Source organism: Puma concolor, chromosome C1, assembly GCF_028749965.1.
Source record: "Puma concolor isolate L17-30 chromosome C1, mPumCon1.1.hap2, whole genome shotgun sequence".
Lineage (NCBI taxonomy): Eukaryota > Metazoa > Chordata > Mammalia > Carnivora > Felidae > Puma > Puma concolor.
In genome coordinates, this window is record NC_141674.1 from 56,002,580 (window position 1) to 56,029,789 (window position 27,210).

Below are 27,210 nucleotides of genomic sequence, written 5' to 3' on the forward strand. Positions count from 1 at the left end.
TGAGCCAGCTAGGCACCCCTGAAAAAAATTAATTTTAGATATAGAGTCTTCATAGAATTTATTATAGCAGGCCCAAATTAGAAAGATTAAAATATCTTCAAATAAATGGCATATTTTGCAACCATTAAAAAAGACATTTATATCCCCATGAAAGAGAATGAAGTTGGACTCCTTCCTAACACCATACACAGAAATTAACTCAAAATGGATTATAGACTGAAATGTTTAAGAGCTAAAACTATTAACCTCTTAGAAGAAAATATAGGAGTAATAGACCTTGGGTTAGGCAAAGCCTTCTTAGATATTACACCAAAAACACAAGCATCAAAAGAAAGAAAAATAGACAATCTGAACTTTATCAAAATGAAAAACTTTTGTGCTTCCAAGAACACTATCAAAACACTGAAAAAACAACCTGAAAGGATGAGAGAAAATATTTGCAAACCATTTATCTGATTAGGGACTTGTATCCAGAATATATATCCAAAAATCACAACTGGAAAAAAAAAAAAAAAAAGACAAATAACCTAATTAAAACATAGGCAAAGGTTCTGAATAGACACTCACCAAAGCAGGTGTAAGAATGGCCCATAAGCATATGAAAACATGCTTAACATCATTAGCCACTAGGGAAATGAAAATCAAAATATGATGAGATGTCATTTTGTACCTGCTAGGACCGTTGTACTAAAAAAGACAGATAATAACAAGTGCTGGAAAAAAATGCAGAGAAATTAGAACCATCATACACTGCTGGTGGGAATGTAAAATGGAGCAGCCATTTTGGAAGACAGTATAGCAGTTCCACACAAAGGTTACCCAGCAATTCCACTCAGAATTCCACTCAGAAATAGAAATATATACTTATACAGAAATATTTAAGGTGGCATTATTCATAATGGTTAAAAAGTAGAACCAACACAAATGTCCATCAACTGATAAACTGATAAGTCAAATGTGGTATATCTATGTAGTAGAATATTATTTGGCAGTAAAAAAGAATGAAGTATTGATACATGCTGTAACATGGGTGAGCCTTGAAAAAATTATGCTAAATGAGAGAAACAGTCACAAAAGACCTGTATTGTATAACGTCATTTATATGAAATGTCTAGAAATGGTAAATCTATAGAGACAAGAGAATAAATTAGTGGTTACCTGGGCTAAGGCTAGAGCGGGGATGGGAATGGGGAGTGATCACTAATGGGCACAAGCTTTATTTCTGGGGTAATGAAAATGTTCTCAAAGCAATTACAGTGATAGTTGAACAACACATGTATACCAAAACCCATTAAATTGTACACTTTAAATGGGCAAATTATATGGTATGTGAATCGTATCTTTATAAAGCTATTAAAAATACATTTGTGTAAAGTATATACTAAAAGAAGAAATGTTCATAATATTTGTGAATGATTTAGAATCATGTATTGTAAATTATGGTTATAATTATTTGGAAAGGAGATTCAAAGCTTTGACATACAAATATAGTATGATTTCACTCATATGTGGAATCTAAGAAACAAAACGTGAACATAGGGAAAGGGAAGAAAAAGTAAGATCAAAACAGAGAGGGAGGCAAACCGTAAGAGACTCTTAAATACAGAGAACAAACCGAGGGCTGCTGGAGGATGTTTGGTGGGGGGATGGGCTAAATGGTAATGAGCATTAAGGAGGGCACTTGTTGGGATGAGCACTGAATATTGTATGTAAGTGATGAATCACTGGGTTCTACTCCTGAAATCAATACTGCACTGTATGTTAGCTAACTTGAATTTAAATAAATAAATTAAAACAAAAACCAACACCAAACAAACAAAAATCCTCTGACCTAAATTCTGACAAGAGATCTACTACCATGTTAATGAAGGCTGTCTTTGGATGGTGAACCATGGTTGATGTTTTTCCCCCTTTGATCATCAGGCCTTACTCTGGTAATAGGGAAAACTTCTGTTAATAAAAGAAATAAGGAGGCCTTTTTTCCCAAGCAGTCCTTGGGCATAACCGTTGTTCATCCTTACCCCCTGCTAAACAGAAAGCATCTGAAAAGTGTTTCAGCTGTTATTCTATAGAAAACAAAGTCTGACTGAGACCAAAAGTGACATTTTTCCATGTTCCCTCCTCCCTCCTGTTCTTCTACCCCACAGGCCCATAAAAGAAAAATGATTCAGAAAGTCCTGAGCAAGTGAAACCTGGAAACGTGCTACACTTGTGTCTGGCAGCCTCATGCCCTGGAGGTGAGGAGCGGACAACCACCATCCAGGGCTTCTCACAGTGAAAGTGGAATGAGGGAGGCATGTGTTCCAGCTGGGGGCATGAGTTAGGGCCTGTGCCAGGTACAAAGAGAAATTTTATTTTTGACTTGAGCGCACACTGTATGCTTATCTCTACTGAGGAAACCAGCTTTTCCTTCTTACCTCCCAAGAGGAGGAGCCAGTCCTGGCTCACATCCCTGGACAGAGTTACACTTCCCAGCTGGCCCCTCTCCAGGCCAGCCAGTTGTCCATCTGTATCTTGGAGGAACAGCTTTGACAAAGTCCTTGGCCCTGTTTGGAAATCCCCTTCCCCTTGCTCTCCCAAACAAAATTAATTTGAAACGGTTGGGTTAATCTGACATTTTTCCTCTGAGGAACATGTGTTCATATGAGGGGGGAGGGTCTCCTGGAGACAGTCTCCAGGCTATCTACTTGGAATCCATATACCTCCCCAACCCTGCCAAACTGCAGTGCATTCAGGGGCATGCGCCTGGGTTGCAGAGGGGTCTGGGGACCAGTTCTCTGAGGAATGGTTGAAGGACCTGGGGCCGCTTAACTTGGAAAAGAGAAAACTCAGGGAGATCTTGAGAATTGTCTCAATGAGCTTATTAAAAGTTTATTTTGGAATAATATCTCAGAGAAAAATTGGAACCAATGTGGAGAAGTTGCAACGAGGCAAATTGCCTTAATATCAGAAAGAACGTTTTTAATAATGAGAATTTTCCAACATGTAATAGGCTCCATAGTTGAGGAGGTGATTTTCATTGGAGGAAATCTATACAACAACTTTCTTTTGGGCACCATCAACTTGAGAGTGTAAAACTTTTTTCCAACAATTATGTGGTGGTGCTCATTATGTACCAGGCACTTTATATATATAATACTTTATATATATATAAATATATATATAAATTATAATATAATATATATATATATTTATATATATATAAAGTACTAAGTACTTTATATATATAATTCTAGGAATACTTACAACATCCTTCTAAAATAAGTGTATTATTATCTCCAATTGTAAGTGAAGAAAAATAAGACTCAGAAAGAGGTTCAATAACTTGCCCAGGGCCACACTGTGACTCAAACTCAGGTAGAATGGCTCCAACATCCATACTCCATCCATTAACTCCTATATTGAGGTCACATTTATACTAATACCTCCAAGATATGACCGTAGGCTCCTACATGTCAAAATATAGGATTAGTCTCTCTCTCATCCAGAGGTGCTCAGATCGTTTCCAGAAGTCCCCACAGAGTGCCTACCTATACCAACAACTTAGTGGATAAGGTACATGCACCTGTCATACACCATGGCTTCCCTCTTGTCAACACTATTCATGCAGCCTCACCAACTATACTAATTGTGAGACCACCAATGTCTGTTTCAAGGGGGCTTCCCCACAATGCACCCTAGTCCATAGGGCTCAAGGCCTGTGTGTTGCTAGGTTCTGAGAGGAATGGAGAATGGTCCCACGTCTGTGCTGCAGTTTGTCATCTGAGTCCCCAAGAAACAATACTTTTGGCTGGAGTCCTCTGTCTCTCACAACAATATGTCCCTCTCAGATACTGGTCCTCATCTCCTTGGGTATAGAGTTTCAGAGACAGTCCAATGATTGGAGGTGGGTCCTACAACTCATGTCCCTCTCTGTCTCCTTTACTTCTTTCTCGACTGTCTCCTATCACTTGGACAACCAAAATAAAGAAAACTCTCTTTCCCCCAGCCACAAAACACAGAGCCTCCATGCAGTAGGTGAAGAGAACTCTGAAGAGATGTCACCTCATTTCTCCCCAGCTCTTGCTCAGTCAAAAAGGACATGGGATATCTGAAAGCAGAAGCAGGAAGACTATTCTCAGGTGTGCTGGAGAATGGGTGTGCTGGATGAAGCTGGAGGCTGGAAAGAATGGTAAGGTCTCATCAGTTCAAAAATGTTAGAATCCTAAGTCCCAAATAGTTTGTTAGAAATGGAGTTGCTTCAGCTTGTTTCTTCAAATAGCCCCCACTGGGTTTGTTTAGGAAAGAGTAGGCTGTGTTTCTAAGTAAAGTTTTTACCAGTTTCTGGATTCTGCTTCATTTATGGAAGGTACAGGGTGAAAGAACTGACTGTCTAGTGTAGCCCATCTTTAGGCAAGAGAGAAAGTTGGGATGTGGAAGGCTAGGGTCAATTTACTGATGGGGAGCAATTAATGGCTCTGATAAGCCTTTTCCTTGAAGAAAAGTTTCAGAGATGAGCTTCCTCTGTTTGTACCCAGTTTCTCTCATGTTTTTCAGGTCTCCCATGTTCTTCAGGTCTTCTCATTGTTCTTTATGGTCAATGTGAGGGATATGGGACATTTAGATTCTTTGAAGTTTCCATGAGAATATTTGGCTGAAATAGGGGAAAGAAGATAGGGACAAGAGTAAAATACATCTCACTGTGGATATGAAGAAAGGGTGTGGTAACCATTCTCAAAATGGCCTCCAGTAATCCTTGTCTTCTAGTGTTTTTATCTTGCATGGCGTCTCCCCCTGCATTGAATCCCTTTTTGTCTGTATGACCAATAAAATATGGCAAAAATGACAGTGTGTGGCTTTCTAGACCAGGTCATGGCTTCCACCTTGGCTCTAGGAGAAGCCAGCCACCATGTTATGAAGGACGCTGAAGCAGCCATGTGGAAGAGTCTATAGGGGGAGGAACTGAGGCCTTCTGCCAAAGCCAGCACCCACTTGTCAGCCAAGTGAGTGAACCACCTTGAAAGCATATTTTCCAGTCCCAGTAGAGCCCTTGGCTAACTGCAGCCCCAGTTAATATCTTGACCACAACCTCATAAGAGATCCTGAGCCAGACTGCCTGAACTCTTCCTTACCTATAGAAACTGATAGAGGGGCACCTCGGTGGCTCAGTTGGTTAAGTGTCCAACTCTTGATCTCAGGTCAAGTCTTGATCTCAGGGTTGTGAGTTCAAGTTCCATGTTGGGCTCCAGCATGGAGCCTACTTAAAAAAAAAATAAAGAAAGAAACTGTGATATATGTTGATGATTTCAAGGTAATTAATAACACATCAATTGATAACCCATGCAAAGAGCAAGTCTGATTATGTGAAGGGCCCTCTAGCATAAGCCCTGTTGGTTGGGCACCTTCATGCACCGTGTCCTTGGGAAGCCAGAGGATTGGCAAACTAGGGCCCATGGGTCAAATCCAGCCATCCAAAGGCCAAATCTGCCCACATCACTTGTCTCCATATTGTCTATGGCTGGTTTCTTGCTACAGTGACCGAAGTGAGTAGTTGTGATACACTGGATGGCTCACAATGCTGAAAATATTTACTGTTTAGCCCTTTATAGAAAAAACTTGCCAACTCCTGTTCTATAGGAACTTGCAGTATGATGGTGAAATGTCTTTCGCACACACATACAGATACACACACCCACTCCAAACAAGATCCTGAAGTACACACATTTTATTTCATCTGCCTGGTAAGCCCTCTGTACTTTCTTCATCTGGCTAACTCCTACTCATCCTTCAAAACTCAGTTTAGATGCCACCTTCTTGAATCCAACCTTTACTTGTGAAATCCCTCTCCTTCTTTGAGGTTGGCTTATGTATCACCTCCTTCCCTTGTTCCCCCAAGCCAAATGAATTCTAACAGCAGTGTTTCCATATCTCTTTTAGAACTCTAATCAATCACATGATGAGGAATTGTTTAGTGTCTTTCTCCCCCACTGGACTATAAGCTCTTCAAGGACAAGGATTGTGCATTATTCATTTTATAACCTCAGAGAAATATACCTTTACTTATTTATTCATCACAAATACTTATCGGATGCTTACTATTTGTCAGATAATTTGCTTACACGGGGATTCACGGAGAAAAAGACTGAGTTCTTGCTCTCAGGTTGCTCTAGGATGGGAGTGGGAAAGCAAACTGGCATTAGGCTGTGATGTGGTAAAGGTGTGTGCAAACTTCATTGTGAGTATATTTGTTGTAACCATATAAACACCTGCAAAAAGAAATTGTTTTTCAACACTTTCCTAGCATTTCACCATAGTTGGACACCGTACTAAGTACTTAAATACATTACAATTTATTTAATCTTTATACAACATGAAGCAAGTACTACAATGTTCCCTTGTACAGGATATAGAGAATAAGAGACGTCAAGTAACTTATCCAGGGTCACAGAGCTAAAAAAAAATGTCAAATGAATTTTGGAGCAATTATTTAGCTGAATAATCAATTCTAAATCTCAAAAACAACTTAAGTAGGAGAAATTGGGATAATGCTGTCCCTCTCCTTAGAACACTAAGTGGATGGTTTCTGTCAAGCTGGAATTTCCAGCTCCAGAGGCTTTCTGATGACTTACACTATGCTTGGCATTTTATTTCTAGGAATTGCCTTCTGGGAGATTCTGCTGTTTTAATGATTGTGCAAGCCTGGTTTCCTCACTGAATTGCACCGTTTGCCACTTTGAAGTCCTCCCTAGTTGTTAGTTTGACTTTCTTAGGACCCCGTGGGGGAAGAACACATTCAACAGTGCCCAACTCTGTTCTTTCCTTGCTAAAGTCAATAGGACTATGGATTGCCTACAGCTGGGATGTGAGATGGGGCTCCAGTTCCTTCTCTCTGACATCACTTATCTCCAGCTGTGATCTCAGTTGTGGATTAATTGGTTCAAACCTTGGGTGTCATTCAGTGAACTGGTTCAGAGATCCTGCATGCAGTGGCTACTGGTGCGGGCTCTAGCTTAAAGAAAACCATTTCCCCGTGTAGTATGAATCACTTAACTGCATTCTGTTTTCCTTTCTAGGAATGAAGACTGAAACTCCGGAGCTGGTCCCTTTTAAAAATACATAAATAGGTATTCTGAGCCATTTGTCTACTCTGTTCAGATCACTCATTTGTGCCTGGTTCCACCTTCCTGCACAAAGATGTGAGGGCTTTGTGGTAAAGACTGGAGGTGGTGAAGTGGGGAAAAGCTTAACGCAGGACAGTGACAGGTGCTGAAAGCAGGTATGTCCCTTGCTCAAGAGCCTTAGCTCAGCGATTCCCTTCCAAGGGTAAGGGTGCAGAGTGAAGTGATGAGGAGTGGTGTCAAAGTAGGTGGGAGAGGGAAAGGCCAGTATGTGCACTCACGGTTTTCAGCCTATTCACCCTCATTCCACAAGTCTTGATGGAATTGACTACGTGCCAGACCTTGTTTACAATCAGGTCCTGGAATTTACAGTGGCAGATGAGACAGATATGGTTCCAGCCCTTCCGAAGTAGTGGGGAAGATCAGAAAGAAGCTAACACTTAAATAAAGTAATTGCAAATTATGGTAAGTGATGGTAGGAATGAAGAGTGGGCTATTACAGAGAATAATCGGGAGGGGGGATGGGACAGGACCATTTATTTTGAATGGAATAATCAGAGAAGGCTTCTTTGGGAAAGATAATGAACATGAAGGATAAGGAAGCCAAGGGAGAATTCCAGGCAGAGGGAACGGAGCATGCGAATGTCTTGAAGCTGAGGTCAGCTCAGGCAAACTGAAATGGCTAAGCTGCTCTTGGTGGGGGCCCCCAGACTTCCAGCCTGCACTGCTTACTCTAGGAGTTCCCCCTGCCCCAGGCCCAGTGCCTTCAGTGCTTCCCTTTGCTCCATCCAGTCATGCTCCTGTGATAGCCTGAGAACCCCCTTTGCAGGATCTACAGTTCATCTGGGGTCTCAGCCTTCAGCTATAGCTCTGAGCCAGAGCAGCTTCATCAAGAAAAGAGGGACACTTAGGGACATGGGCTCCCTTCTCTCTATTTTAGGATAAACAGACCTTACTAAAGCTTAGCGTTACAAATTACTTAGGTCCTCTGGGCTCAAATCCTGGCTCTGCCACTTGGAAGCTTTAAGTATAACGTGTTACTTAACTGCTCTGTGCCTCAACCCCCTTATCTGTAAACTAGGTCTTAAAAATGTATCTATCTCATAGAATGGTTAGTAGATTTAATTAGTTCAGGCCGGCTAAGTGCTTAGGTCAGTACCTGGCTTATCAACATTCGACAATCATGTTATTATCATTATCATACTTCAGCTCTTGTACCCCACTGCCACCTGGAATGGCAGTGAAGGTGTGTGATGCATTCCCCAGAGACTGGGCTCCCGGGGAATCAAGCTGTATGTAGCCTTCTCCTATAATTCAATCCAGATCATTTTTATACCAGGCACTGTACTGGACACTTTGCTACATCATTTCCTTGATCCTTCCAACAGTCGTAAGAAGCAGGTATTACCCTTATTTTACAGATGCAGGGACTCAGGTTTAAAGAGGTTACCCGACTTACCCAACACCACAAAGCTACTGTGGTTCCTAGGTCCACTGCTGCGATCTGACTCAGTAGGCCTGGGTAAATCATTGGGATCTGCATTACAAATACCTACCCCAACCTTCCCAGTTTTGATGTGGGTGACCTCTTTACTGTACTTTGGAAAACCATGGTGTAGATGATCTTTTTAAAACAAAGTTTTTTTGATGTTCATTAAAAAAATTTTTTTTATAAAACTTTTTTTAAAATGTTTATGAGAGAGACAGAGACAGAGCATGAGTGGGGGAGGGGCAGAGAGAGAGAGAGAGGGAGACACAGAATCTGAAGCAGGCTCCAGGCTCTGAGCTGTCAGCACAGAGCCCGAGGCAGGGCTCAAACTCACAAACTGCGAGATCATGACCTGAGCCGAAGTCAGATGCTTAATCGACTGAGCTGCCCAGGCGCCCCAATATTCATTTATTTTTGAGAGAGAGACAGAATGCGAGTCAGGGAGGGGCAGAGAGAGAGGGAGACACAGAATCTGAAGCAGAATCTGAAGCAGGCTCCAGGCTCTGAGCTGTCAGCACAGAGCCCCCTGTGGGATTTGAATGCATGGATGGCGAGATCATGACCTGAGCCAAATTCAGACACTAACTGAGCCACCCATGTGCCTCTAGATGATCTTTAAGGCTACCTTTGGCTGCAAAGTCTGTGAAGATGAGAAAGTCCATACATGCTGAGTATGTAGTTTAGTGAGGAAAGCCGTTTACTGCTGTTGATGTTTATCGTAACAGAATTAACTCAGTTCATGGCACTGGTTGCCTGCTATGGTTACTGTCCAACAGTCACATTGGGGCTGAAAAATGTCCCCAGAGTGTTTTGCATTATGTAATCTCAGTTCATAATTTCTCATCTACAGTTCCAAGTGAAGATAAAATTAAAATGTTCTGAAAACCCAAAGTCTTAAGTTTGGGAAACTCATTTCGGAGTCAAATGTGACTGAACTGAAGTAAGTTTATTTGCAGATATTATTTAATTTTTTTTTTTAGTGTTTATTTATTTTTGAGAGAGAAAGAGAGCATGAGTGGGGGAAGGGCAGAGAGAGAGGGAGACACAGAATCCGAAGCAGGCTCCAGGCTCTGGGCTGTCAGCACAGAGCCCAATGTGGGGCTTGAACTCACAAACCGCGAGATCATGACCTGAGCCGAAGTCAGACGCTTAAATGACTGAGCCACCCAGGTGCCCCAGCAGATATTATTTAAACCACTTGCTGTGAATACTTAAACATTGCACTGCAAAATTATCAGAGTGCTTGATTATGGGGTTGTATTAATGATCTATTGTTGCATAACAAATTACCCCAAAACTTAATGGCTTGCAACAACAAACATTTATTTTCTCACAGTTTCTGTGGGTCAGAAATTCAGAAGAGGCTTAACTGGGTAGTTTTGACTCAGGGTTTCTCATACAGTTACAGTCAAGATGTTGCTACGGCTGCAGTCATCTGAAGGCTTGCCCAGGGCTGGGGGTAGGGGGGAGTCCCTGGCAAGATGGCTCACTCATATGGCTGTTAGCAGGGGAAAGTACAATGCTTTTTATTATTATTAAGTTTATTTATTTATTTGGGGTGGGGCTCACACAAGCTGAGGAGGGGCAGAGAGAGAAGGGGACAGAGGATCTGAAGCAGACTCTGTGCTGACAGCAGAGAGCCCAATGTGGGGCTCGAACTTGTGAACCGTGAGATCATGACCTGAGCCAAAGTCAGATGCTCAACCGACTGAGCCACCCAGGTTTCCCATGCTTTGTGTTTGAGCCACCGAGGTGTCCCATGCTTTGTGTTTCTTGAAAAAGAGTTAGCAAGTTTAGCCCACACACAATAAAAGGAGATTTCGATGACACTATTCGTTAAGAAAAGAATGTAAAAGTTTTTGTGGACTTATTTTAAAACCACCACAGAAGTGTTACCCATATCTTCCTGGAGGTGTTCTGTTATATGCAAGATATGGAGCAGTATTATCCTACAAAAGAATTCAGCAAAGATTACTAAATAATTATGAACTGCACCTGGCACCGAGAGTTTTGGATAAAGGGTTATGTTTCTGTAGTATCATGATAAGCTTGCACTATGGTTTTTACCACTGTAAATAAGCTGAGGAAACCTAGAATGTTTTGGAATATTTTCAAGCCTCAAGGAACTTCACGGATTATCCAGTAACTAGAGTGTGCCCTCATCTCCTTCACTCCATAGATGAGTAACTTGAGATTCTTAAAGGAAAAAAAAATGCTAAAAACATGCATGCTATGTTTCAGACACTGCTAAGTGCCTTAGATATATTATTCTATTAAATTTTTCCAGCTTTACAATGAGGAAAATAAGAATCAGAAAGGTGAGTAGAATGTCCTGGATCAGACAGCTGTGTGTTTTAGAGACAGGGTTAAAACCCATGTCTCTTAAGTGTCAGCCAGAACTCTACACACACAACACCCCCTCTTCTGACCCTCTGGGATGTGAGAGCAGAGCTGGCAAGGTCTAAACACCATATCCCTGGAGGATCAAGGTGAAAAGTCTTCTGTCCACCCATCCAGAGGTCTCTTTCGTCTGAAGATCTCACCAGCCTTCTGCTTCCCTAGCTAGTGTCCAACCTAAGATTCTCTTCTGGGAACCAGAGAAGAACCCCAGAAGCTGAGAAGCAATGACCCCACAGCCTGTTGCCTCACCCTCAAAGTGGGATTCTGAACTTCAAGCTAGGTGGGTGCTGCTGAGGTGTGACAAGCTTGGTTTCCACTTTGAAATGCCTTCTCAGGGTATCTGAGATACACCTCATGTTCACATTCTCACCTAAGAGGCATTGGAGAACAAAACCTCCTGCCCAGGGGACTATGGCTGGAGAAAGCCTTTCCAAGGACTGTCAGCTTTAAACTCTATGAAGGATATGTCAGCATTAGGAATCTAAGTTCAAAAGTTATAGTAATAGCGATTATAGCAATAGAATCTGTTAGGACTCTTTTAGTGACATGTGTCAGAAAATCCAATCTGAAATGGCATAACCTGAAAGGTAATTAATTGAAAAGTCAAGAGGTAGTGTTGATTTCAGGTATGGCACGATGTAGCAAATCAAATGCTCCAGAAGGACTTGGTCTCTCTTTCATCTCCACATTCAGCTTACTCTGTTATTGACTCCAATTTCAGACTAATTGCTCCCTGAGCCAGTCACTATCACCAGAGGGCTACAGTGTTCTCATTGGCCAGTCTTGGGTCACATGACACTCCTGGATGAAAGGGATTGGGGAGAGTACAGACCATCAAACAAAAAACTGGAGGCTCTTACTGAAGATAGGACAAAGGAACGTTGCCAATGAATTAGACAACACTTGAGCTCTTATTATGTGCCAGACTCTACACAAAGCACTCCACACACAAATCTCATTTAATCTTTATAAACAACTCTGTAAGATATGTATTATTATTACCTCCATATAACAGATGAAGAAACTGAGGGTCAGACAGGATAAGTAATGTGCTCAAGGTCACACAGCTAGTAAGTAATGGGGCTGAGTTTGAACCCATTCTGATTCAAGAGCTATCCTTCTTCCATTTCCATGAAGTTGTCTATGGCATCGGCTTCCTCTAGGTCATTTAGGCTGGAAGCGGCAGTGTCTTTTTCAACATCTTCTCTTTATCATCTACATCTGGTAGTCATCCTATCTGAGCTATCTGCTTCCATCTTCTGTTCCTAATGCCACTTCCCATTGCTACTGATCTCTTCTCTCGGGATAATTGGAATAGCTTATTCTCAGAGAACACACATGTGAAGTCTGAGGGCCATTTTAACTTATGAATTAATATTTAAATGTTAGAATCACATAAAAATCTATATTGCATGGCATTCTTCGAAAAATGGAAAACCTTGCTAACACTGGACCAGCCTCATGGCAACAATGAGCAGCACTGTCCGCTGATGATTAGGTGTCTGTGTTTCAGTTGGCCAAGTCCCTGTTGCTTCTTTCCTCCAGGCCTCCTCACTCATGTAAGTTCCTCACCTACCCTCCGTGAGCATCTGAGTTTGCAAGCCTAGTGCCTAGTTTCTCCCCATTTTTACCCACCCTCCTATGACCATTTGGTTTATCTTCCAAAACCGTGATCTGATTATCTCACTTTCATATTCAGAGACATTTAACAGTTCCACACTGCCTATGGGCCCGCTACAAATTGGTCCCAAGCTCCTTTTTTAGGCCAATGTCCTGTTGAACAAACCTCCACACACTTGTTTCTGCCATACCCTTCTGGAATATGCCCCGCATTCCCTCTCCCACTTGCGTTTGCTCAGTTCTTATTCTCTGGGCCCCTAATGTCCTTTCTTGGTTCTCTCTGTGCCTCCTCACATCTGCTCTTTGAGTGCTCATACAACTTTGAATGACAAGGTCAATTCGCACCTCCTCCAAGAAGCCTTGTTAAATCCCCTCCACCAACATTATGTGTTCCTGCTCCATATACCACCAGTACATTACTTTCGAGCACCTATTGTGAATGACATTCATAATACAAAATACTCTTTATCATCAATCAATCAAGTTAATACTTATGGAACGCTACTATGTGCCAGGCACTTTTCTGAGTGTCTCGCCTTCACAACCGTTTTTTGACACATCCTACTCTCATTACCATCATGCACAGAGAAATCTGAGACACAAAAAGTTTAAGTCATTTGCCCAGTTTCATATGGCTGGCAAGCAGTAGAGCTGGATGCCAGGTAGTCAGGACCCAGAGCCTGGGTACATTATTACCACCTTAGATATGTACTCAGAATACATTTTAAAGAAACTGCTCTGTGCCAGGCACTGTAGGAGATGTTGCAAAGGTAAAGATGAAGAGCAGCAAGCTCTCTGCCCTCAAAGAACTCACAAGCTGATGGAAGGAGATGGACATGGTCCAGTGGGAGGAATGAATGTCACAGGTGCCTTGACATAAGTAGAGAAGGAGAATGGGGGCAACACGGAGGTATCCATGAGAATTTGGAAATTGGGCACAAAGGGGATCATAGCCATTGGAAAAGGTCAGGGGAGACTTTGTGGAGGCATCTTAAAAGGTGAGTTACACAAAAAGCTGCATATTATTCCATTTATATGAAATATTCAGAATAGGCAAATCCACAGAGACAAAAAAGCAGATTTCCAGGGGCTGGGGGAAGAGGGGACTGGGGTGTGACTGTTTAATGGGCACAGGATTTCTTCTGACGATGATGAGAATATTCTGGAATTAGGTTGTAGTGATGGCAGAAGACCATGAATATAGTGGAAGTCATTGAATTGTACAGTTTAAAATGGTTAAAAAGGTAAATTTTATGTTATGTGATTTTCATCTCAAAAAGAAAAAAAAAGATGAGTTGCTATCTATCAGGTACACTGAGCAGGGCATGGGGTGGGAAGCATTGGAGGTGGGAGATTTCAGGTGAAGAATGACAGTTTGGAAAGCAGTGAGCTGATTCAGAATGGCTGCTGTTATAGTGCACTTGGTTGATACGGGCAGGGCTTAGGTCTCACAGCAACAACTAAGGCTCCCGAGGAATATAGGAGTGATATAATGATCTTGTAGGCCACTCCCAGGAGCTTGGACTCTATGTTGCAGGAAATGGAGCACCAGTGATGACTTTCAGCAAGACCATGATGTGTTCTGGTGTATAAGGAAGATCAAGCCAATCCCCATATGAAGGATGGGGGAGTGTGCAAAAATCTGGAGACAATAAGGGAATTATTGTAATAGTCCAGGCAAGAGCCAACAAGGAGCTGACTATGTGACCATGGCTGCATGCTGGAAAGCAGAACCTATGTCATTTGCATTTGTAAATTTCACTCATTCAATGAAATATCCCCTCAATGCCCATAAATGGATTTCCATTATGGCCCATTATGTGCTGGTGCTGAGGACACAGCAGTGAACACAGGTCTGGCCTAGCAGCCCTCCTGGAGTGTATTGTCTGGCCAGGCAGGCATATGATAAACCAATAATGACACAATGGATGATTTACAACTGTGAGATGTCCTATTAAAGGACAAGGACAAAGTATTAATTCCAGCCAGCCAGCCCTAGTTTCAAACCCTGGTTCTTCGCTGCTCAGGTGAGAGCAAGTTTTTCACGCTCTTGAAGCCTTGGTTGCCTCATCTAAAAATGTGGGTAGCGACAGTACCCACCCACAGATGGCTAAAGAGATTAAAGTTAATGCTGTAGATGGAGATGGCTACCAGTGCCTGGCAAGCAGCAGAAGCTCAGAAGGATCATTTGATTCTTCCACTTGGTAGGCACAATAAATCCAAGTTGGGCAGAACGATGTTATTGACCTTGAATTCATCAGTCTCTGGGAACATGATGGAAGACACTGGGAATGCTGATTTGCTGTGTATAGAGTGGCCAATTGATCTGTGAAGAAGCCCTTGAAGAAATGTTCATTTTTGAGAACAGCAGGCCTGCCTTAGCATTGTGGAAGGTGCTGTCCTCCCCTTGCTACTCCATCCCTAACTAGGCTTCTCATGGTGTGAAGGGAACAGCCATGGGTTTTGGTGTCTCCCTATAGTTCATCCTCAAGGGAATGACATTCCATAGCCTAGTACAAAATATCCTTTTCTGACCTTTGGAGGCCAATGTGCCCATGCCCCTTGTAAGTCCAATGGAATGATGCCCACCAGTGTCTTTCTCTTACAAGGTTCAGGCTTAGTCATAAACTCCCTTACACATGAGTATCTTCATCCAAAAGTCATGGATTGAATGCCTACGTGTGGCAGTCACTGTGCTAGATGTCAGGATTGTAGTATTGAAAAGAATAATACCCATCCCCTGCCTCAAAGGCATCCTACCTCATGGGGAGTTGGAGAGGTAAGTGAATGCATGCCATTTGTGGTTAAGAGCCTAGAATCAAAGTGGCACAAGCCCTATGGCTGCACAGAGGCACAGAGGCAAACTGAGGTGCCTTGTCTGGGAATGCATATAAGACTGTGTTGGACAAGCCTGGGCCTTGGTGTCCAGCCCCTGACCTACTACTTGGTGATAATAACTGTCACTTATTGAGCACCGCTATGTCCCTGGTATAAAGTGCCAGATACTCATGTTGCTTAATTTATTCTCATGATGATACTATGAGGACTGTTTTTAAATGAATCAGTACATTGCAGCATTTAGAAGAGTGTCTGACTCATGGTAAATGCTCCATAAGTGATACCTATTTTTATTCTATATTCTTTTCTCTCTCTCTCTCTCTCTCTCTCTCTGGATAAAACTGAAATTAGGTGATAGAAGATTAAAAGTCCATAGGGTCCAAGCATAAGTCTTGGGCGAATTCCCAAGGAGGCCCCAAAGGCAGCTTGGGTTTCCATCACTGGCAGAGGGGATAGGTGAAAAGTGGTGGATTCACACAGTGGGCACCATGTAGCAGATAGAAGCGGTAGATTAGCAACATACGTAGCGCTAATGCCAGGAGGAGGACTTGATCATTGGCTCCTTCTGAAGAGGGCTTCTCAGCCGCAGCAGATGGCTGCCCTGTGGGAACGAAGCCTATGACAGATAAACAGAATGACTCGCTCTGCATCTGTCCCTCCTTCCTCCTCATGCCTCCCTGAATTGCAGAGGCTGGAGACATAAAATCCACCTTTCTCAGCTTCCCCTACAGGTCCTGGGTATGATTAGAATCTGCCATTTAGATTTGCTCACAGGAGGCTCAGACTGAATTAAGTGGGGATGAAGGTGAGGTCACCTTGTTACTACACTGTGTCGCTGGTGCAGGTCTGGCCAGTGCAGAGCCAATACCAATAATGGCAGTTCCCCCATCCTGAGTTGTGGCTAAGGTGATAGGAGCCTGGAGTGGGCAGTTGAGATACCATCTGGGTGTTGTTCTGGGTGTTGTTCCGGGGGACCCGGACTATAGCCCGCTCCTCCATCAATTTTGTAAGCACCCTATACCCTGTAATGTTTTCCTGCTTAACATAGCTAGAACATCTTTTTCTTGTCGTGTGTGTGTGTGTTTATGTGTGCTTTAAAATTTCAGTGTGAAATCTCCTGATTTATAAATGAGGACAAAGCAGCTGACCTTTCTGACCCTGGCTTCCTCACCTATGAAATGGTTGTGTGAAGCCGCTTCTCATCCTGTAGTGGGAAGGATTCCGTGAAATGTCATTTGCAAAGTGCCTGTCACACAACAGCTGCTCAGTAACAGAGAACTTCGTGTAGCATAAAAAGCATGGGTTTTTGGAAACTGGGTTCAAATTGTGATAATACTGCTTACCAGCTGTGTGACCACAAAAACCTTTCTGAAGCCCTGGGCAGTGTGGATGATAAAATACCTACTATAGCATGGCCTTTTTGTTTGTGTGCTGTTTTTGGTGAATATTAAAATTTTTTTTTCAACGTTTATTTATTTTTGGGACAGAGAGAGACAGAGCATGAACGGGGGAGGGGCAGAGAGAGAGGGAGACACAGAATCGGAAACAGGCTCCAGGCTCTGAGCCATCAGCCCAGAGCCTGACGTGGGGCTCGAACTCCTGGACCGCGAGATCGTGACCTGGCTGAAGTCGGATGCTTAACCGACTGCGCCACCCAGGTGCCCCTGTTTTTGGTGAATATTAAAGAGCTTGCATATACAAAGATGCCCAGCACAGTGCTTGCTTGGCACTTAGTCGTCGCTTCCCAGATGGTGGTCTCCTTCTTCACCTCCTATTCCTTTCAATTCATAGTAATATTTAATATCCTTGATGATAATGAGAATGGTTGGAAAGAAACTAATGAGGAAAATGGTTGTAAAGGATGCAGTTACACAACCAGCCATTTGCTCTCTATTAGGAGGCTGATAATTTTTGTTCCCTCCATAATACAGGAAATAAAGCAGTATCTACCATTTCTGTGTGTGTGTCTGGGTGCTCTGGAGACTATTCTGCTCACACCTCTTTCCTGCCACCAACTGTCCTTTCTTCTGCTACCAGAGCCATGGCTCAGCTCTGCTTCAGGAGATAGGAGTTGTGTGCTGGGCATCTGGGGACCTGCCAAGTGAGATAAGAGAGGGTTAGGGAAGGGAAGCCCTCTGAGATGCTTGGCAAAGTGCCAACAAAGTAAGAGGAGGAAGGGATGATGCTGGACACATAGTAGGTCTGTTGGTTTGTCAAGAGTGGTAGGAGCCTGGTGTTCTCCGTGGAAGGGTGTGGTCAGGTGTGGAGTAGGCATATTGAGGAGAGTCAAAGCTAGAGACTTGCTGATAGAGTAGGGGACATAGTGGCTATTGTAGGAATATATGATTATTTGTTAGCCTTTATTGCTGTGAGATATACTTTTTGGCAAGAAGTGTAACCAATGGGATGCACTGAAATGTATTTGTAGAAGCCATCAATAGACTCTTATGTTGGCCACTGCCCACCATATGCTCCAATGAACATTGGAGGGAAGAACAGTGTTTTGTTGTTGTTGTTGTTATTGTTATTATTATTCCCTTCCAAAGTGTAGCAGTGGTGATTAGCACACAACCTGTTATTTATTGTTAATGTAGGCAGGGCATCTTGTGGAAAGATTTGGCCATTCAACAAACATTTGTGGAATGCTCACTGCCCACTATATTCCTGTCAGGATCCTTTCTAGAGTCTGAGGATCCAAAGATAAATGAAACAGTCCCTGAACCCAAGAAACTGACATTCGATGGACCGAGGTAGATGTGCCTGCACCTACCAGCCTCTGGGGATGTAACAGTAAGATCTGCTCCCTGCCCTTAAAGATGCTATAGGCTATTGGGGTGGGATGGTGGGAAGGAAATGTCAGGTGGATAGGAAGTTGCAATCTGGTGTGCTTCAAGCTGGTATGGGTGAATTATCCAGGTATGAGGAATTATCCAGGTGACGAGGAGGGGGTCATGTGTGTGTTTATGTTGCTGAGGGTGAGGAGAGGCCATTTCAGGCAAAGAAATCTGCAGTTAGTACAAGAAAGGGCATGGAGCCCTGTCCCCTGAGAGGACAGGGTGAGTTCAATATTGCCGTAGGGTAGGAGACAAGGCTGGGAGGTGTGGATAGGAAGTGAATTTTCAAGCAAGTTGAGACTGGATCTCGCTAAAACTTGTTTGTCATGCTAAGAACCTGATCTTCATTCTGAAGGCAATGGGAAACCAGACAGGTATTTTAAAAGGTAGATTGAATCCATTAATTCTATACCTATTTATTGAGTGTTAACTATATACGTATTTGCTACTGGACTAGATTCTGGGAATTTGATGATGTGTAAAATCATTCTTGACCATATGGGCTTTTTTATGATCTAATGTGAGAGAGACAAACTTTTTTTTTTTACAAGGATAATGTATTAAGGTCGTGTTTACATAATTAAAACTCAGTTAAAATCATCATATACCACACAGTCACCCAACATACATATAAAGTTATTAAATAAGACTAGTGCTGTGAGGGGACTCCAAGTCAGCTGGTGGTAAAATGCCAAATAATGGCTAATAATAATAGTCACAGACATTTGGTAAGTGATCATTATGCAGCTGTCATCATGCTTCATGCAGATCATCTCATTTAATCTTCAAAGCAATCAGATGAATGAGTTTTATCTCCACATAGGGACATATGTCTGACTCCAAGATTTGTGCAACTCATTGAGGCTGGGTTTGGACTTCATCTTTTGCTAATAGCAGCTATGATATCAGACTGGGTAATGGCCAGCCAAAAATGCCCATGCCCTAATCCTTGGAACCTGTGAATATGTTACTTTACATTGCAAAAGGGACTTTGCAGATGTGATTGCATTAAAAAGCTTGTGATGGGGAGAGTGTCCCAGACTATCCAGGTGACTTCAGTGTAATCACAGGGGCCTCATAAGAGGGAGGCAGGAAAGTCAGAGAGAGGGAGGAGCAGAGAGAGAAAGCAGAGGCTGGGGTGATGTGCTTTGTAGACGCAAGAAGGGACCACTATCTAAGGAAGGGCTCTAGAAGCTGGAAAGGCAAGGAAATGGATTCTCCCTTAGAGCTTCCAAAAGGAACAAAGCTCTGCTAACACATTGATTTTAGCCCCTAAGAACCATTTTCCTCTTATTACCTCCGGAACCATAAGGTAATTAATTTGTGTCATTTTAAGCCAACAAATTTGTGGTTATTTGTTACAGTGGCAATAAGAAACCAACAAAACAGCTTCGGAGGGTACTTACTTCACATGGCTGAATCAAAAGCCCTCAAAAGAGGGCAAACTGAGTGTTTTAGGAACTTGTAGAAAATCTGCAGTTGGGGGAGTGAGTCTGAAAGCAAAAGGAGGATGGAAAGAAGTGGGAAAGAGGGTGTTTTAAGTGCAGGGACCAGCAGAAACAAAAGCATAAGGGCAAGGGTGGGACATAGAAGGCATGTGTGGGGGAGGGTTTGGCCAACACGACCAGGCATATCAGAGGGCCAGAGAGCCACCTAAGGTTGGAATTTTGGCTGCAGTCGGACCATGGAGCCGGACCCTGGTGTGAGCCGTGACTAGGAAGCTCACATGGGAGAACTTTGAGTGGGCTGTGAGGTAATCATGCCGCGTTTTATGAAGAATTCCCTCCATTGCTGGGAATGGTGAAGGAGAGGGGCAGGAAACCAGTGCTGAGGCCTTGCTGTTACCTGCCTTGAAAATACTAGTCTGAACCAGGCTGCTGGCAGGGAGAAGAGGGAGAGGAGTCTCCCTGCCATAAAGAACACGGTCTTATACACCAGCATGTCTCAAGGTGTGGCCCCAGGACCTTTGCAGTGCCCTTGAGACCCTCTCAGGGAGTCCTCAAGGTGAAAAATTTTTTTTTCATTTCAAGGTTAAAGTTTTCTTCATTTCCTTTTTCACTCTCATTTTCTCACAGTGCATAGTGGAGTTTTTCAGAGGTCATGCTGTGAAATATCACTGTAGACTCAGTGCAAAAAGAGAATTAATCCCTATTTTATTAAGCCAGACATGAAAAAGACTTGAAAAATGTTTTATTTGTTTTAGAAAATATTTCAAAAAAAATGTCCTTTAAGCTAACAAATAATGACTGGTTACTTTTTTTTTTTTTTTTTTTAGTATTTTATCTATTTGGTATAATTTCATATAATTGTAGGAATTATAGTAAAGTTTTTACATATCAATCAACAGATATCCAAATTATAATGGAATGGATTTTTAACTTATTATAAACTACTATAAATTTTTAAAGTTATAAATTCAGCTTTATAAAAGTTTTTGCTACTATGGCTTATTCTAAATATGTGATGCTCCATAAACATGATATTCCATATACAGATTTTATTTTATTTTATTTTATTTTTTAATATGAAATTTATTATCAAATTGGTTTCCATACAACACCCAGTGCTCATCCCAACAGATGCCCTCCTCAATGCCCATCACCCACTTTCCTCTCCCTCCCACCCCTCATCAACCCTCAGTTTATTCTCAGTTTTTAAGAGTCTCTTATGGTTTGCCTCCTTCCCTCTCTGTAACTTTCTTTTCCCCACTTCCCCTCACCCATGGTCTTCTGTTAAGTTTCTCAGGATCCACATAAGAGTGAAAACATATGGTATCTGTCTTTCTCTGTATGACTTATCTCACTTAGCATAACACTCTCCAGTTCCATCCACGTTGCTACAAAAGGCCACATTTCATTCTTTCTCATTGCCACATAGTACTCCATTGTGTATATAAACCACAATTTCTTTATCCATTCATCAGTTGATGGACATTTAGGCTCTTTCCATAATTTGGCTATTGTTGAGAGTGCTTCTATAAACATTGGGGTACAAATGCCCCTATGCATCAGCACTCCTGTATCCCTTGGGTCAATTCCTAGCAGTGCTATTGCTGGGTCATAGGGTAGATCTATTTTTAATTTTTTGAGGAACCTCCACACTGTTTTCCAGAGCGGCTGCACCAGTTTGCATTCCCACCAACAGTGCAAGAGGATTCCCGTTTCTCCACATCCTCGCCAGCATCTATAATGACTTGTTACTTCCAAATGAGTATATATTTAGACACCTTAGTATTAATTTATAATATGGTAAATATTGATAGACATAAGCCATGTAAACAATAGTTCTTTGGGGTCTTCAATAAATTTTTAGGAGTATAAAAAGGTCGTGAGACCAAGTGTGAAATCTGCTATTGTACACAAATATTTGGGCTTGTCTCTGTTTATTTGGGATATATTTCTAGACTTAGACGAGGGATCCCAGCCTTTTAAATTCTGGAATAGGCAAGGCAGATGTGGCTCCCCCCAAATGCTGGAGGAGGCTCCGCGGGATTAAGGTATGTGCACAAACACACACAACTTGCATAAGTGGAGTAAGGACTGAACGCCATGTATTTAAGCCCAGATCGTGGGCTTTTCCCATTATTCCGCGTGCTGGAGAAAGGGTTGGCCTTCTGGGAGGAAGCCTGGGGAGGACTCGCCCTCAAGCTGCAGCCAGCCCCCAAAGCGCCTGGGTGCGCTCCAGGCTCATGCTTTCCAGCCGTGCCCAGCGCTCCCTCTAGAGGCTGAAAGTTGAATCTACACCCTTCTTGCTTTGTCTTCCTACTGTGGCAGCCAAACTTCGGCCCTAGGAGGAGTTTGAAGTTCCTGGCTCTCTGATGCCTTGGAACAGGCGGTGGGGAGCAAGCAGAACTCCATTTTCACGTGAGGAGGCTGTGGAGTCGAGAAGTAGTGTGTTGCAGTGACTGAGTTCACAAAGTTGGGGGGGTTGCACTTGACCTCTTTGGGTTTCAATTACTCAGGAGGAAGTAGTCTGCACATCTAGCCATAAAGATCCTTCCAGCTCCAGCAGCCTACATCCTAAGTGCTAATTGTCCCCATGGTCCGTTCCGTGAGAAGAGACCTCAAGGAGAAGGCTTGGAGTCCTGGGCTGTAGTCTCTCAGGGCTCTGCTTGCATTTATGGGTTTAGCTCAACCCGAATCCAACTTTAGGATGAGTCTTTGTAATTGTGGAGATCACACATTCTCTCCTTTAGCAAGCTTATTTTTTAAGAACTTTCCTAGAGTTGATCCATTTATTAGGCAAACAAGAATAGGCTGGCATTGACGGAGATATGTGTCAGGCAGTGGGTCAAGGACTATATGTATATTTTCTCATTTGATTCATGCCACAACCCTATAAGCTAGGTGCTAGCATTATTCCCACTTTACAGAGGGGAAAACTGAGGCCCAGGGAACTTAAGTAACTTGCTAAGATCATGAAACAACTCTGGGGCAAAACTAAAATTCAAACCCAAGCAATCTGGCACAGCCACAACACTATACCTAGTCTTGATAATAAGAGTTTGCATCTTTTTGAGGGTTTGTTATGTCCTTGGAGTTTTATGTATGTTATCTCATTTAATACAGCAATTATGTTTTTTTTAAGTTTATTTATTTATTTTGAGAGGGAGAGAGAGAGAGTGGGAGTGGGTGAGGGGGAGAGAGAGAGAGAGAGAGAGAGAGAGAGAGAGAGAGAGAGAATCCCAAGCAGGCTCCACACTGTCAGTACAGAACCTGATACAGGGCTCGATCCCATGACCCTGGGATCAAGACCTGAGCAAAGATCAAGGGTTAGATGCTCAACTGACTGAGCCACCCAGGTGCCCCAATACAGCAATTCTGTAAAGTAGCTTTTGTTATCTCAGTTTTATAAGGAGGGTGCTTATTCTCAGGTGGCCCAGGGCCAGGGCTGAATTTCATCTCTGAGACTGCAAAGCCTGAGCTCTTTGTTGTTATTCAGAATTATTTATGTGCCAGAGAAAGATGAGGAAGACTGACTGAGTCTATGGGGAGCTTCTATTATAGTCTCAGTTATAGTAACAGTTGCAGACATTTACTGAGCACCGTTCTAAGCCTTTACACATATAACTTCAATCCTCACAACAATCCAGTAAGATAGATCTGATTAGTATCCCATTTTACAGACGAGGAAATAAAAGCATGGAGACAGAGGGGTTAAATAAATTGCCCAAAGTGCTTCCCACATTTGGTAGTGGTAGAGTTGGGACCCAAACCCAGGAAGCCTGGCTTTAGTACCAAAGTTTTTAGCCACTACATTATCCAAAGAAAAAATAGTTCCTACAGAGATGCAGAGGCCACCAACCAGGGTTGAAGACAGCCAAGGGGAACAAGCCCAGCCCTGCAGAGATCCCAAGGAGGGAAAGGAGGCATCCCTCCCTGGGCCCTGTTCCTCTGGCCCTGGCTTTCCATCTGTTTATCAGACTGCTACACTTAGAAATTGTGCCTTTTCCCCAAATGTAAGGGCTAAAAGCAGAATTCAGTACATTTCCCCAAAAGCAAAGTCAATACAACTCAATACATTTCCTTCTCTGCATGTCCCTTCCTTGCCAATGTTATCATCATTCCCTCACACCACCAGAACCAAGCTCTGATGGATAATTTGTTGGTGTTAGAGAACTGTATCAAGAAAGATTCTGAGGTGTTGCTTTGTCTCCAGCATGAGCAAGAAAGAGCAATATGATCAATGAAAACAGCTCTGTAGTGGGAATAGTGGGAACTGACCCCATGCGCCATGTATTTGCTATTTCTGAAGGGGGCTCGGTGCTAAGGAAGAATGAAGGAACTGGGTCCTGAGAACAGGTGCTGACAGGCACCAAGCCAATATGAATACCCTGGTCAGTGGGGGCCACGGCTGAGAGGACAGCAGTTCCTGGGTAGAGAAGGCAGGTGCTAAGGCAAATTGGCCAGGCTTAGAGAAAAGGAAATTCTGGATAAGAGGGATCAGCCTGGGGCATGAAAATAAGGTTGCCAAGCTGGGGAAGGATGGCAGGGTCCAAAGGAAAGACAGGGAGCAGATGATTTCTTGTTCAAAAGCCATGCAGAAAAGCCTCAAACCCCAGGATGGTATGAGGCAAGAACCAGCCAGATCCACTGGTGAGGATTTCTCCTGAGCTATGACATTCTCTCCTCCAGAAATACAAAGCAATGGTGCCTTTCGACTGGGTAGGGTAGGGTTCCAGGATAAGCTCCAGTGGAAATGGATTGATCCAGGGTGAGTGAACAGAGGTGGAAGAGGTCAGTTGGGACTTAAAGTGTGAATAGCAGTGACCATGGTGAGTGAGCCTGAATGCAACAGGAACTTGAAATAAGAACAGAGCTGTGATTGTCTCATGGAACCCAAGGATAAGAATGGGCCTGAAACCTGGGAGCCAAAACATCATGCCAGAAATTCTCACTGCCACCTGTCTCTGCTTCTCTACACTTCTACAGCTGTCCTCACTTCTTAGCCCACTTTTTAAAATGAGGCTGCCTCTGGATCCCAAGTTCTCATGTCACAGCTTTAGCCAAAGAGCTTATCAAGACTTTGGATCTCATTTCCTGATATTGGGGGGGGGGGGGGGAAGACCTGATTGGCCAGTCTTTGGTCTGTTGTCTGCCCCTGGGCCAGTCAGCTAAGACTAGAAAGGTGGGGCAAACACATCTGTTAAAGGCTTATCCTCGTGGATGCAGGATGTGAATGGGGAATATCCCCAGGAAGAGGGACTAGAGATGGCTTGTGGGGCTAAGAAGATACCCCAGATGGTATCTGCTAAAGACATGAGTGTCTAAACGTAAAGCACTGGAAGACACCAACGTTGATTGGATGTCAGAGAGAGGAGATGGGGAAGGAAAAAGTCTTCAGGAAGTTAGAAGAAAATCAAGAGAGGGAAGAGAGTTTATTTAAAGAAGGGGTAAAGCATAAAGGGTCAAAAGTCATAGTACAGTCAAGAAGGATGAGCAGGGTCAGAGACCATTTGATTATAGAAAGCACCTTTGAAGGGTACGTTGGTGAAGAAATAATATTTCTACAGGTTAAAGGATGGATTTGGTTGCATTTTTATGGGTAAACATAAAAGTATTTAGTGTTAATGTATTGTCAACTTTGGGGAAAGAGTCCACCTTCACTGTGTTGAGTTGGCATTATTCAGAATTTAACATATATTGACATAGAAACAGTAAATTTTTCTCCAGTCCTTACAGGGTAACACATTGCCTGCATAGTTTAGGTAATAGAAACCTATGCATATTATCAAAACAATGTTTAAAATGGTGGGATGGGGAGCAGGAATCCAAAAGGCCAATAAACGTGAAGATGTGCTCAATGTCAGTGGTAACCATGGAAATTCAGTTGAAAAACACAGCCAAACATAATTATATATCCACCAGATTCACAAAAATTAAAAAGTCCGAAAGTTCTAAGGGTTGGCAAAATGTGGAAAAATAGAATTAATTCTCAAAACTGCTGTTGGGAGAATAAATTGGCAGAGACACAGGTTGCCAATTTACCTTACATTTGAGATGGTACCATTTGTATAGAACACAAGGGGTCATGATGCTCCCTCCAATTCTGCGATGAGAAGCCATCCTTTGGAGAACTACTAGGAAATTTTTAGCAACACTGAAGGTTCACATACCTTATCACACAGCAGTTTCACTATTAAGTATATGGCTAGAGAGATTTGTTTATATGTACACCAGGATAAAATCCAACAATGTGTGAATATCGGAATATGCATATAATAGACCCAAACAGTCGGAATGTAAACAGTCCAATGTCAAAAATAAAATAAAATAAATTGCTGTGCATTCATAATGGAAGACCAGACAGCAAAGAAAATGAAGACCTCACAGTTACACACATTATGGATACATCTCACAAATGTAATGTTGAAGGCAAAAGGCAAGATACATAGGAATATAATAATCAAAAATGTTTAAAAACAGGCAAAGCTAAACTCTATGGTATAAGGGATGACTGCTATAGAGAAAAGTGAAAAATAAATGGGAAGTAAGTGAAGGATTTTCACAAAAGCCAGGATGGTAGTTACCCTGGATTTCTACAAAATTAGGATCTTAGTGGGGCTCACTGAGGTTCCTTGAGTACTGGCAGTGTTCTCTTTTTTGACCTGGATAATAATCACATGGACCTTTGTTTTACAATTATTCATTAACCCATATATATATATATATATATATATATATATATATATATATATATATTCATTAACCCATATATATATATATTCATTAACCCATATATATATATACATATATATAACCCATATATATATATACATATATATAACCCATATATATATATATATAACCCATATATATAGTACATATATTTTATGTACTTTTCTGCATTTATGTTATGTGTGTAAAGAATTAAAGTGTAAAGGGTGGAGTGGGGTTAGATCAGTAAAGATGATATATAGAGCATACCCATTTTATTTTTTGCTCTCTCCCAGAGCCCAGCTAAAAATGGGGTGTGTGTGTGTGTGTGTGTGTGTGTGTGTGTGTGTGTGTGTGTGTTGTGTAAACTCTTAAGGCCAGGAAAGCAGGAGAGGATAAAACAAATTAATGAGTAAAGAATGGCTCAACAAACTCCGTGAAACAAAAGCCTAAACTGATCTTGAAAAAAGCTAAGAACCAACTTTATTTTCACTGCAAAATCTTGAAAAGTTTCAGGAACTTGTGGTACCTGGAATCTCCAGAAATATTGTTAAATAAGTGTTAAAATAAGGAGGACTTTTTGGCAGCTATTTAAGACGTAATTAGGCCCCTAGATTCCCTCTGGTGCCCAGGACTGCTGGATGACTGAAACTTCCTTCTCCACATAGAAGGTTAGAGGTTTTTATTCTAGAGAAGGCAAAACACAGGGTCTCTGGCAGGGGAGAGGCACAGGTGAGGATCGAAGGGAATTTCAAGGCCCTTACCCAGCATTTTTC

General features: G+C 42.4%; 1 long non-coding RNA gene across 3 annotated transcripts in view; it reads left to right on the forward strand.

Moving 5' to 3' along the window:
- LOC147578089 (uncharacterized) overlaps positions 1 to 4,825 on the forward strand; it is a 42,077-nt gene extending 37,252 nt beyond the window's left edge. For all 3 annotated transcript variants that reach the window (XR_015254776.1, XR_015254775.1, XR_015254777.1), the window contains exons 3-5: positions 2,148 to 2,237; positions 3,989 to 4,171; positions 4,537 to 4,825. This is a non-coding gene — a long non-coding RNA (uncharacterized LOC147578089). The remainder of the gene's footprint in view (positions 1 to 2,147; positions 2,238 to 3,988; positions 4,172 to 4,536) is intronic.
- The last annotated feature ends 22,385 nt before the right edge of the window (positions 4,826 to 27,210 follow it).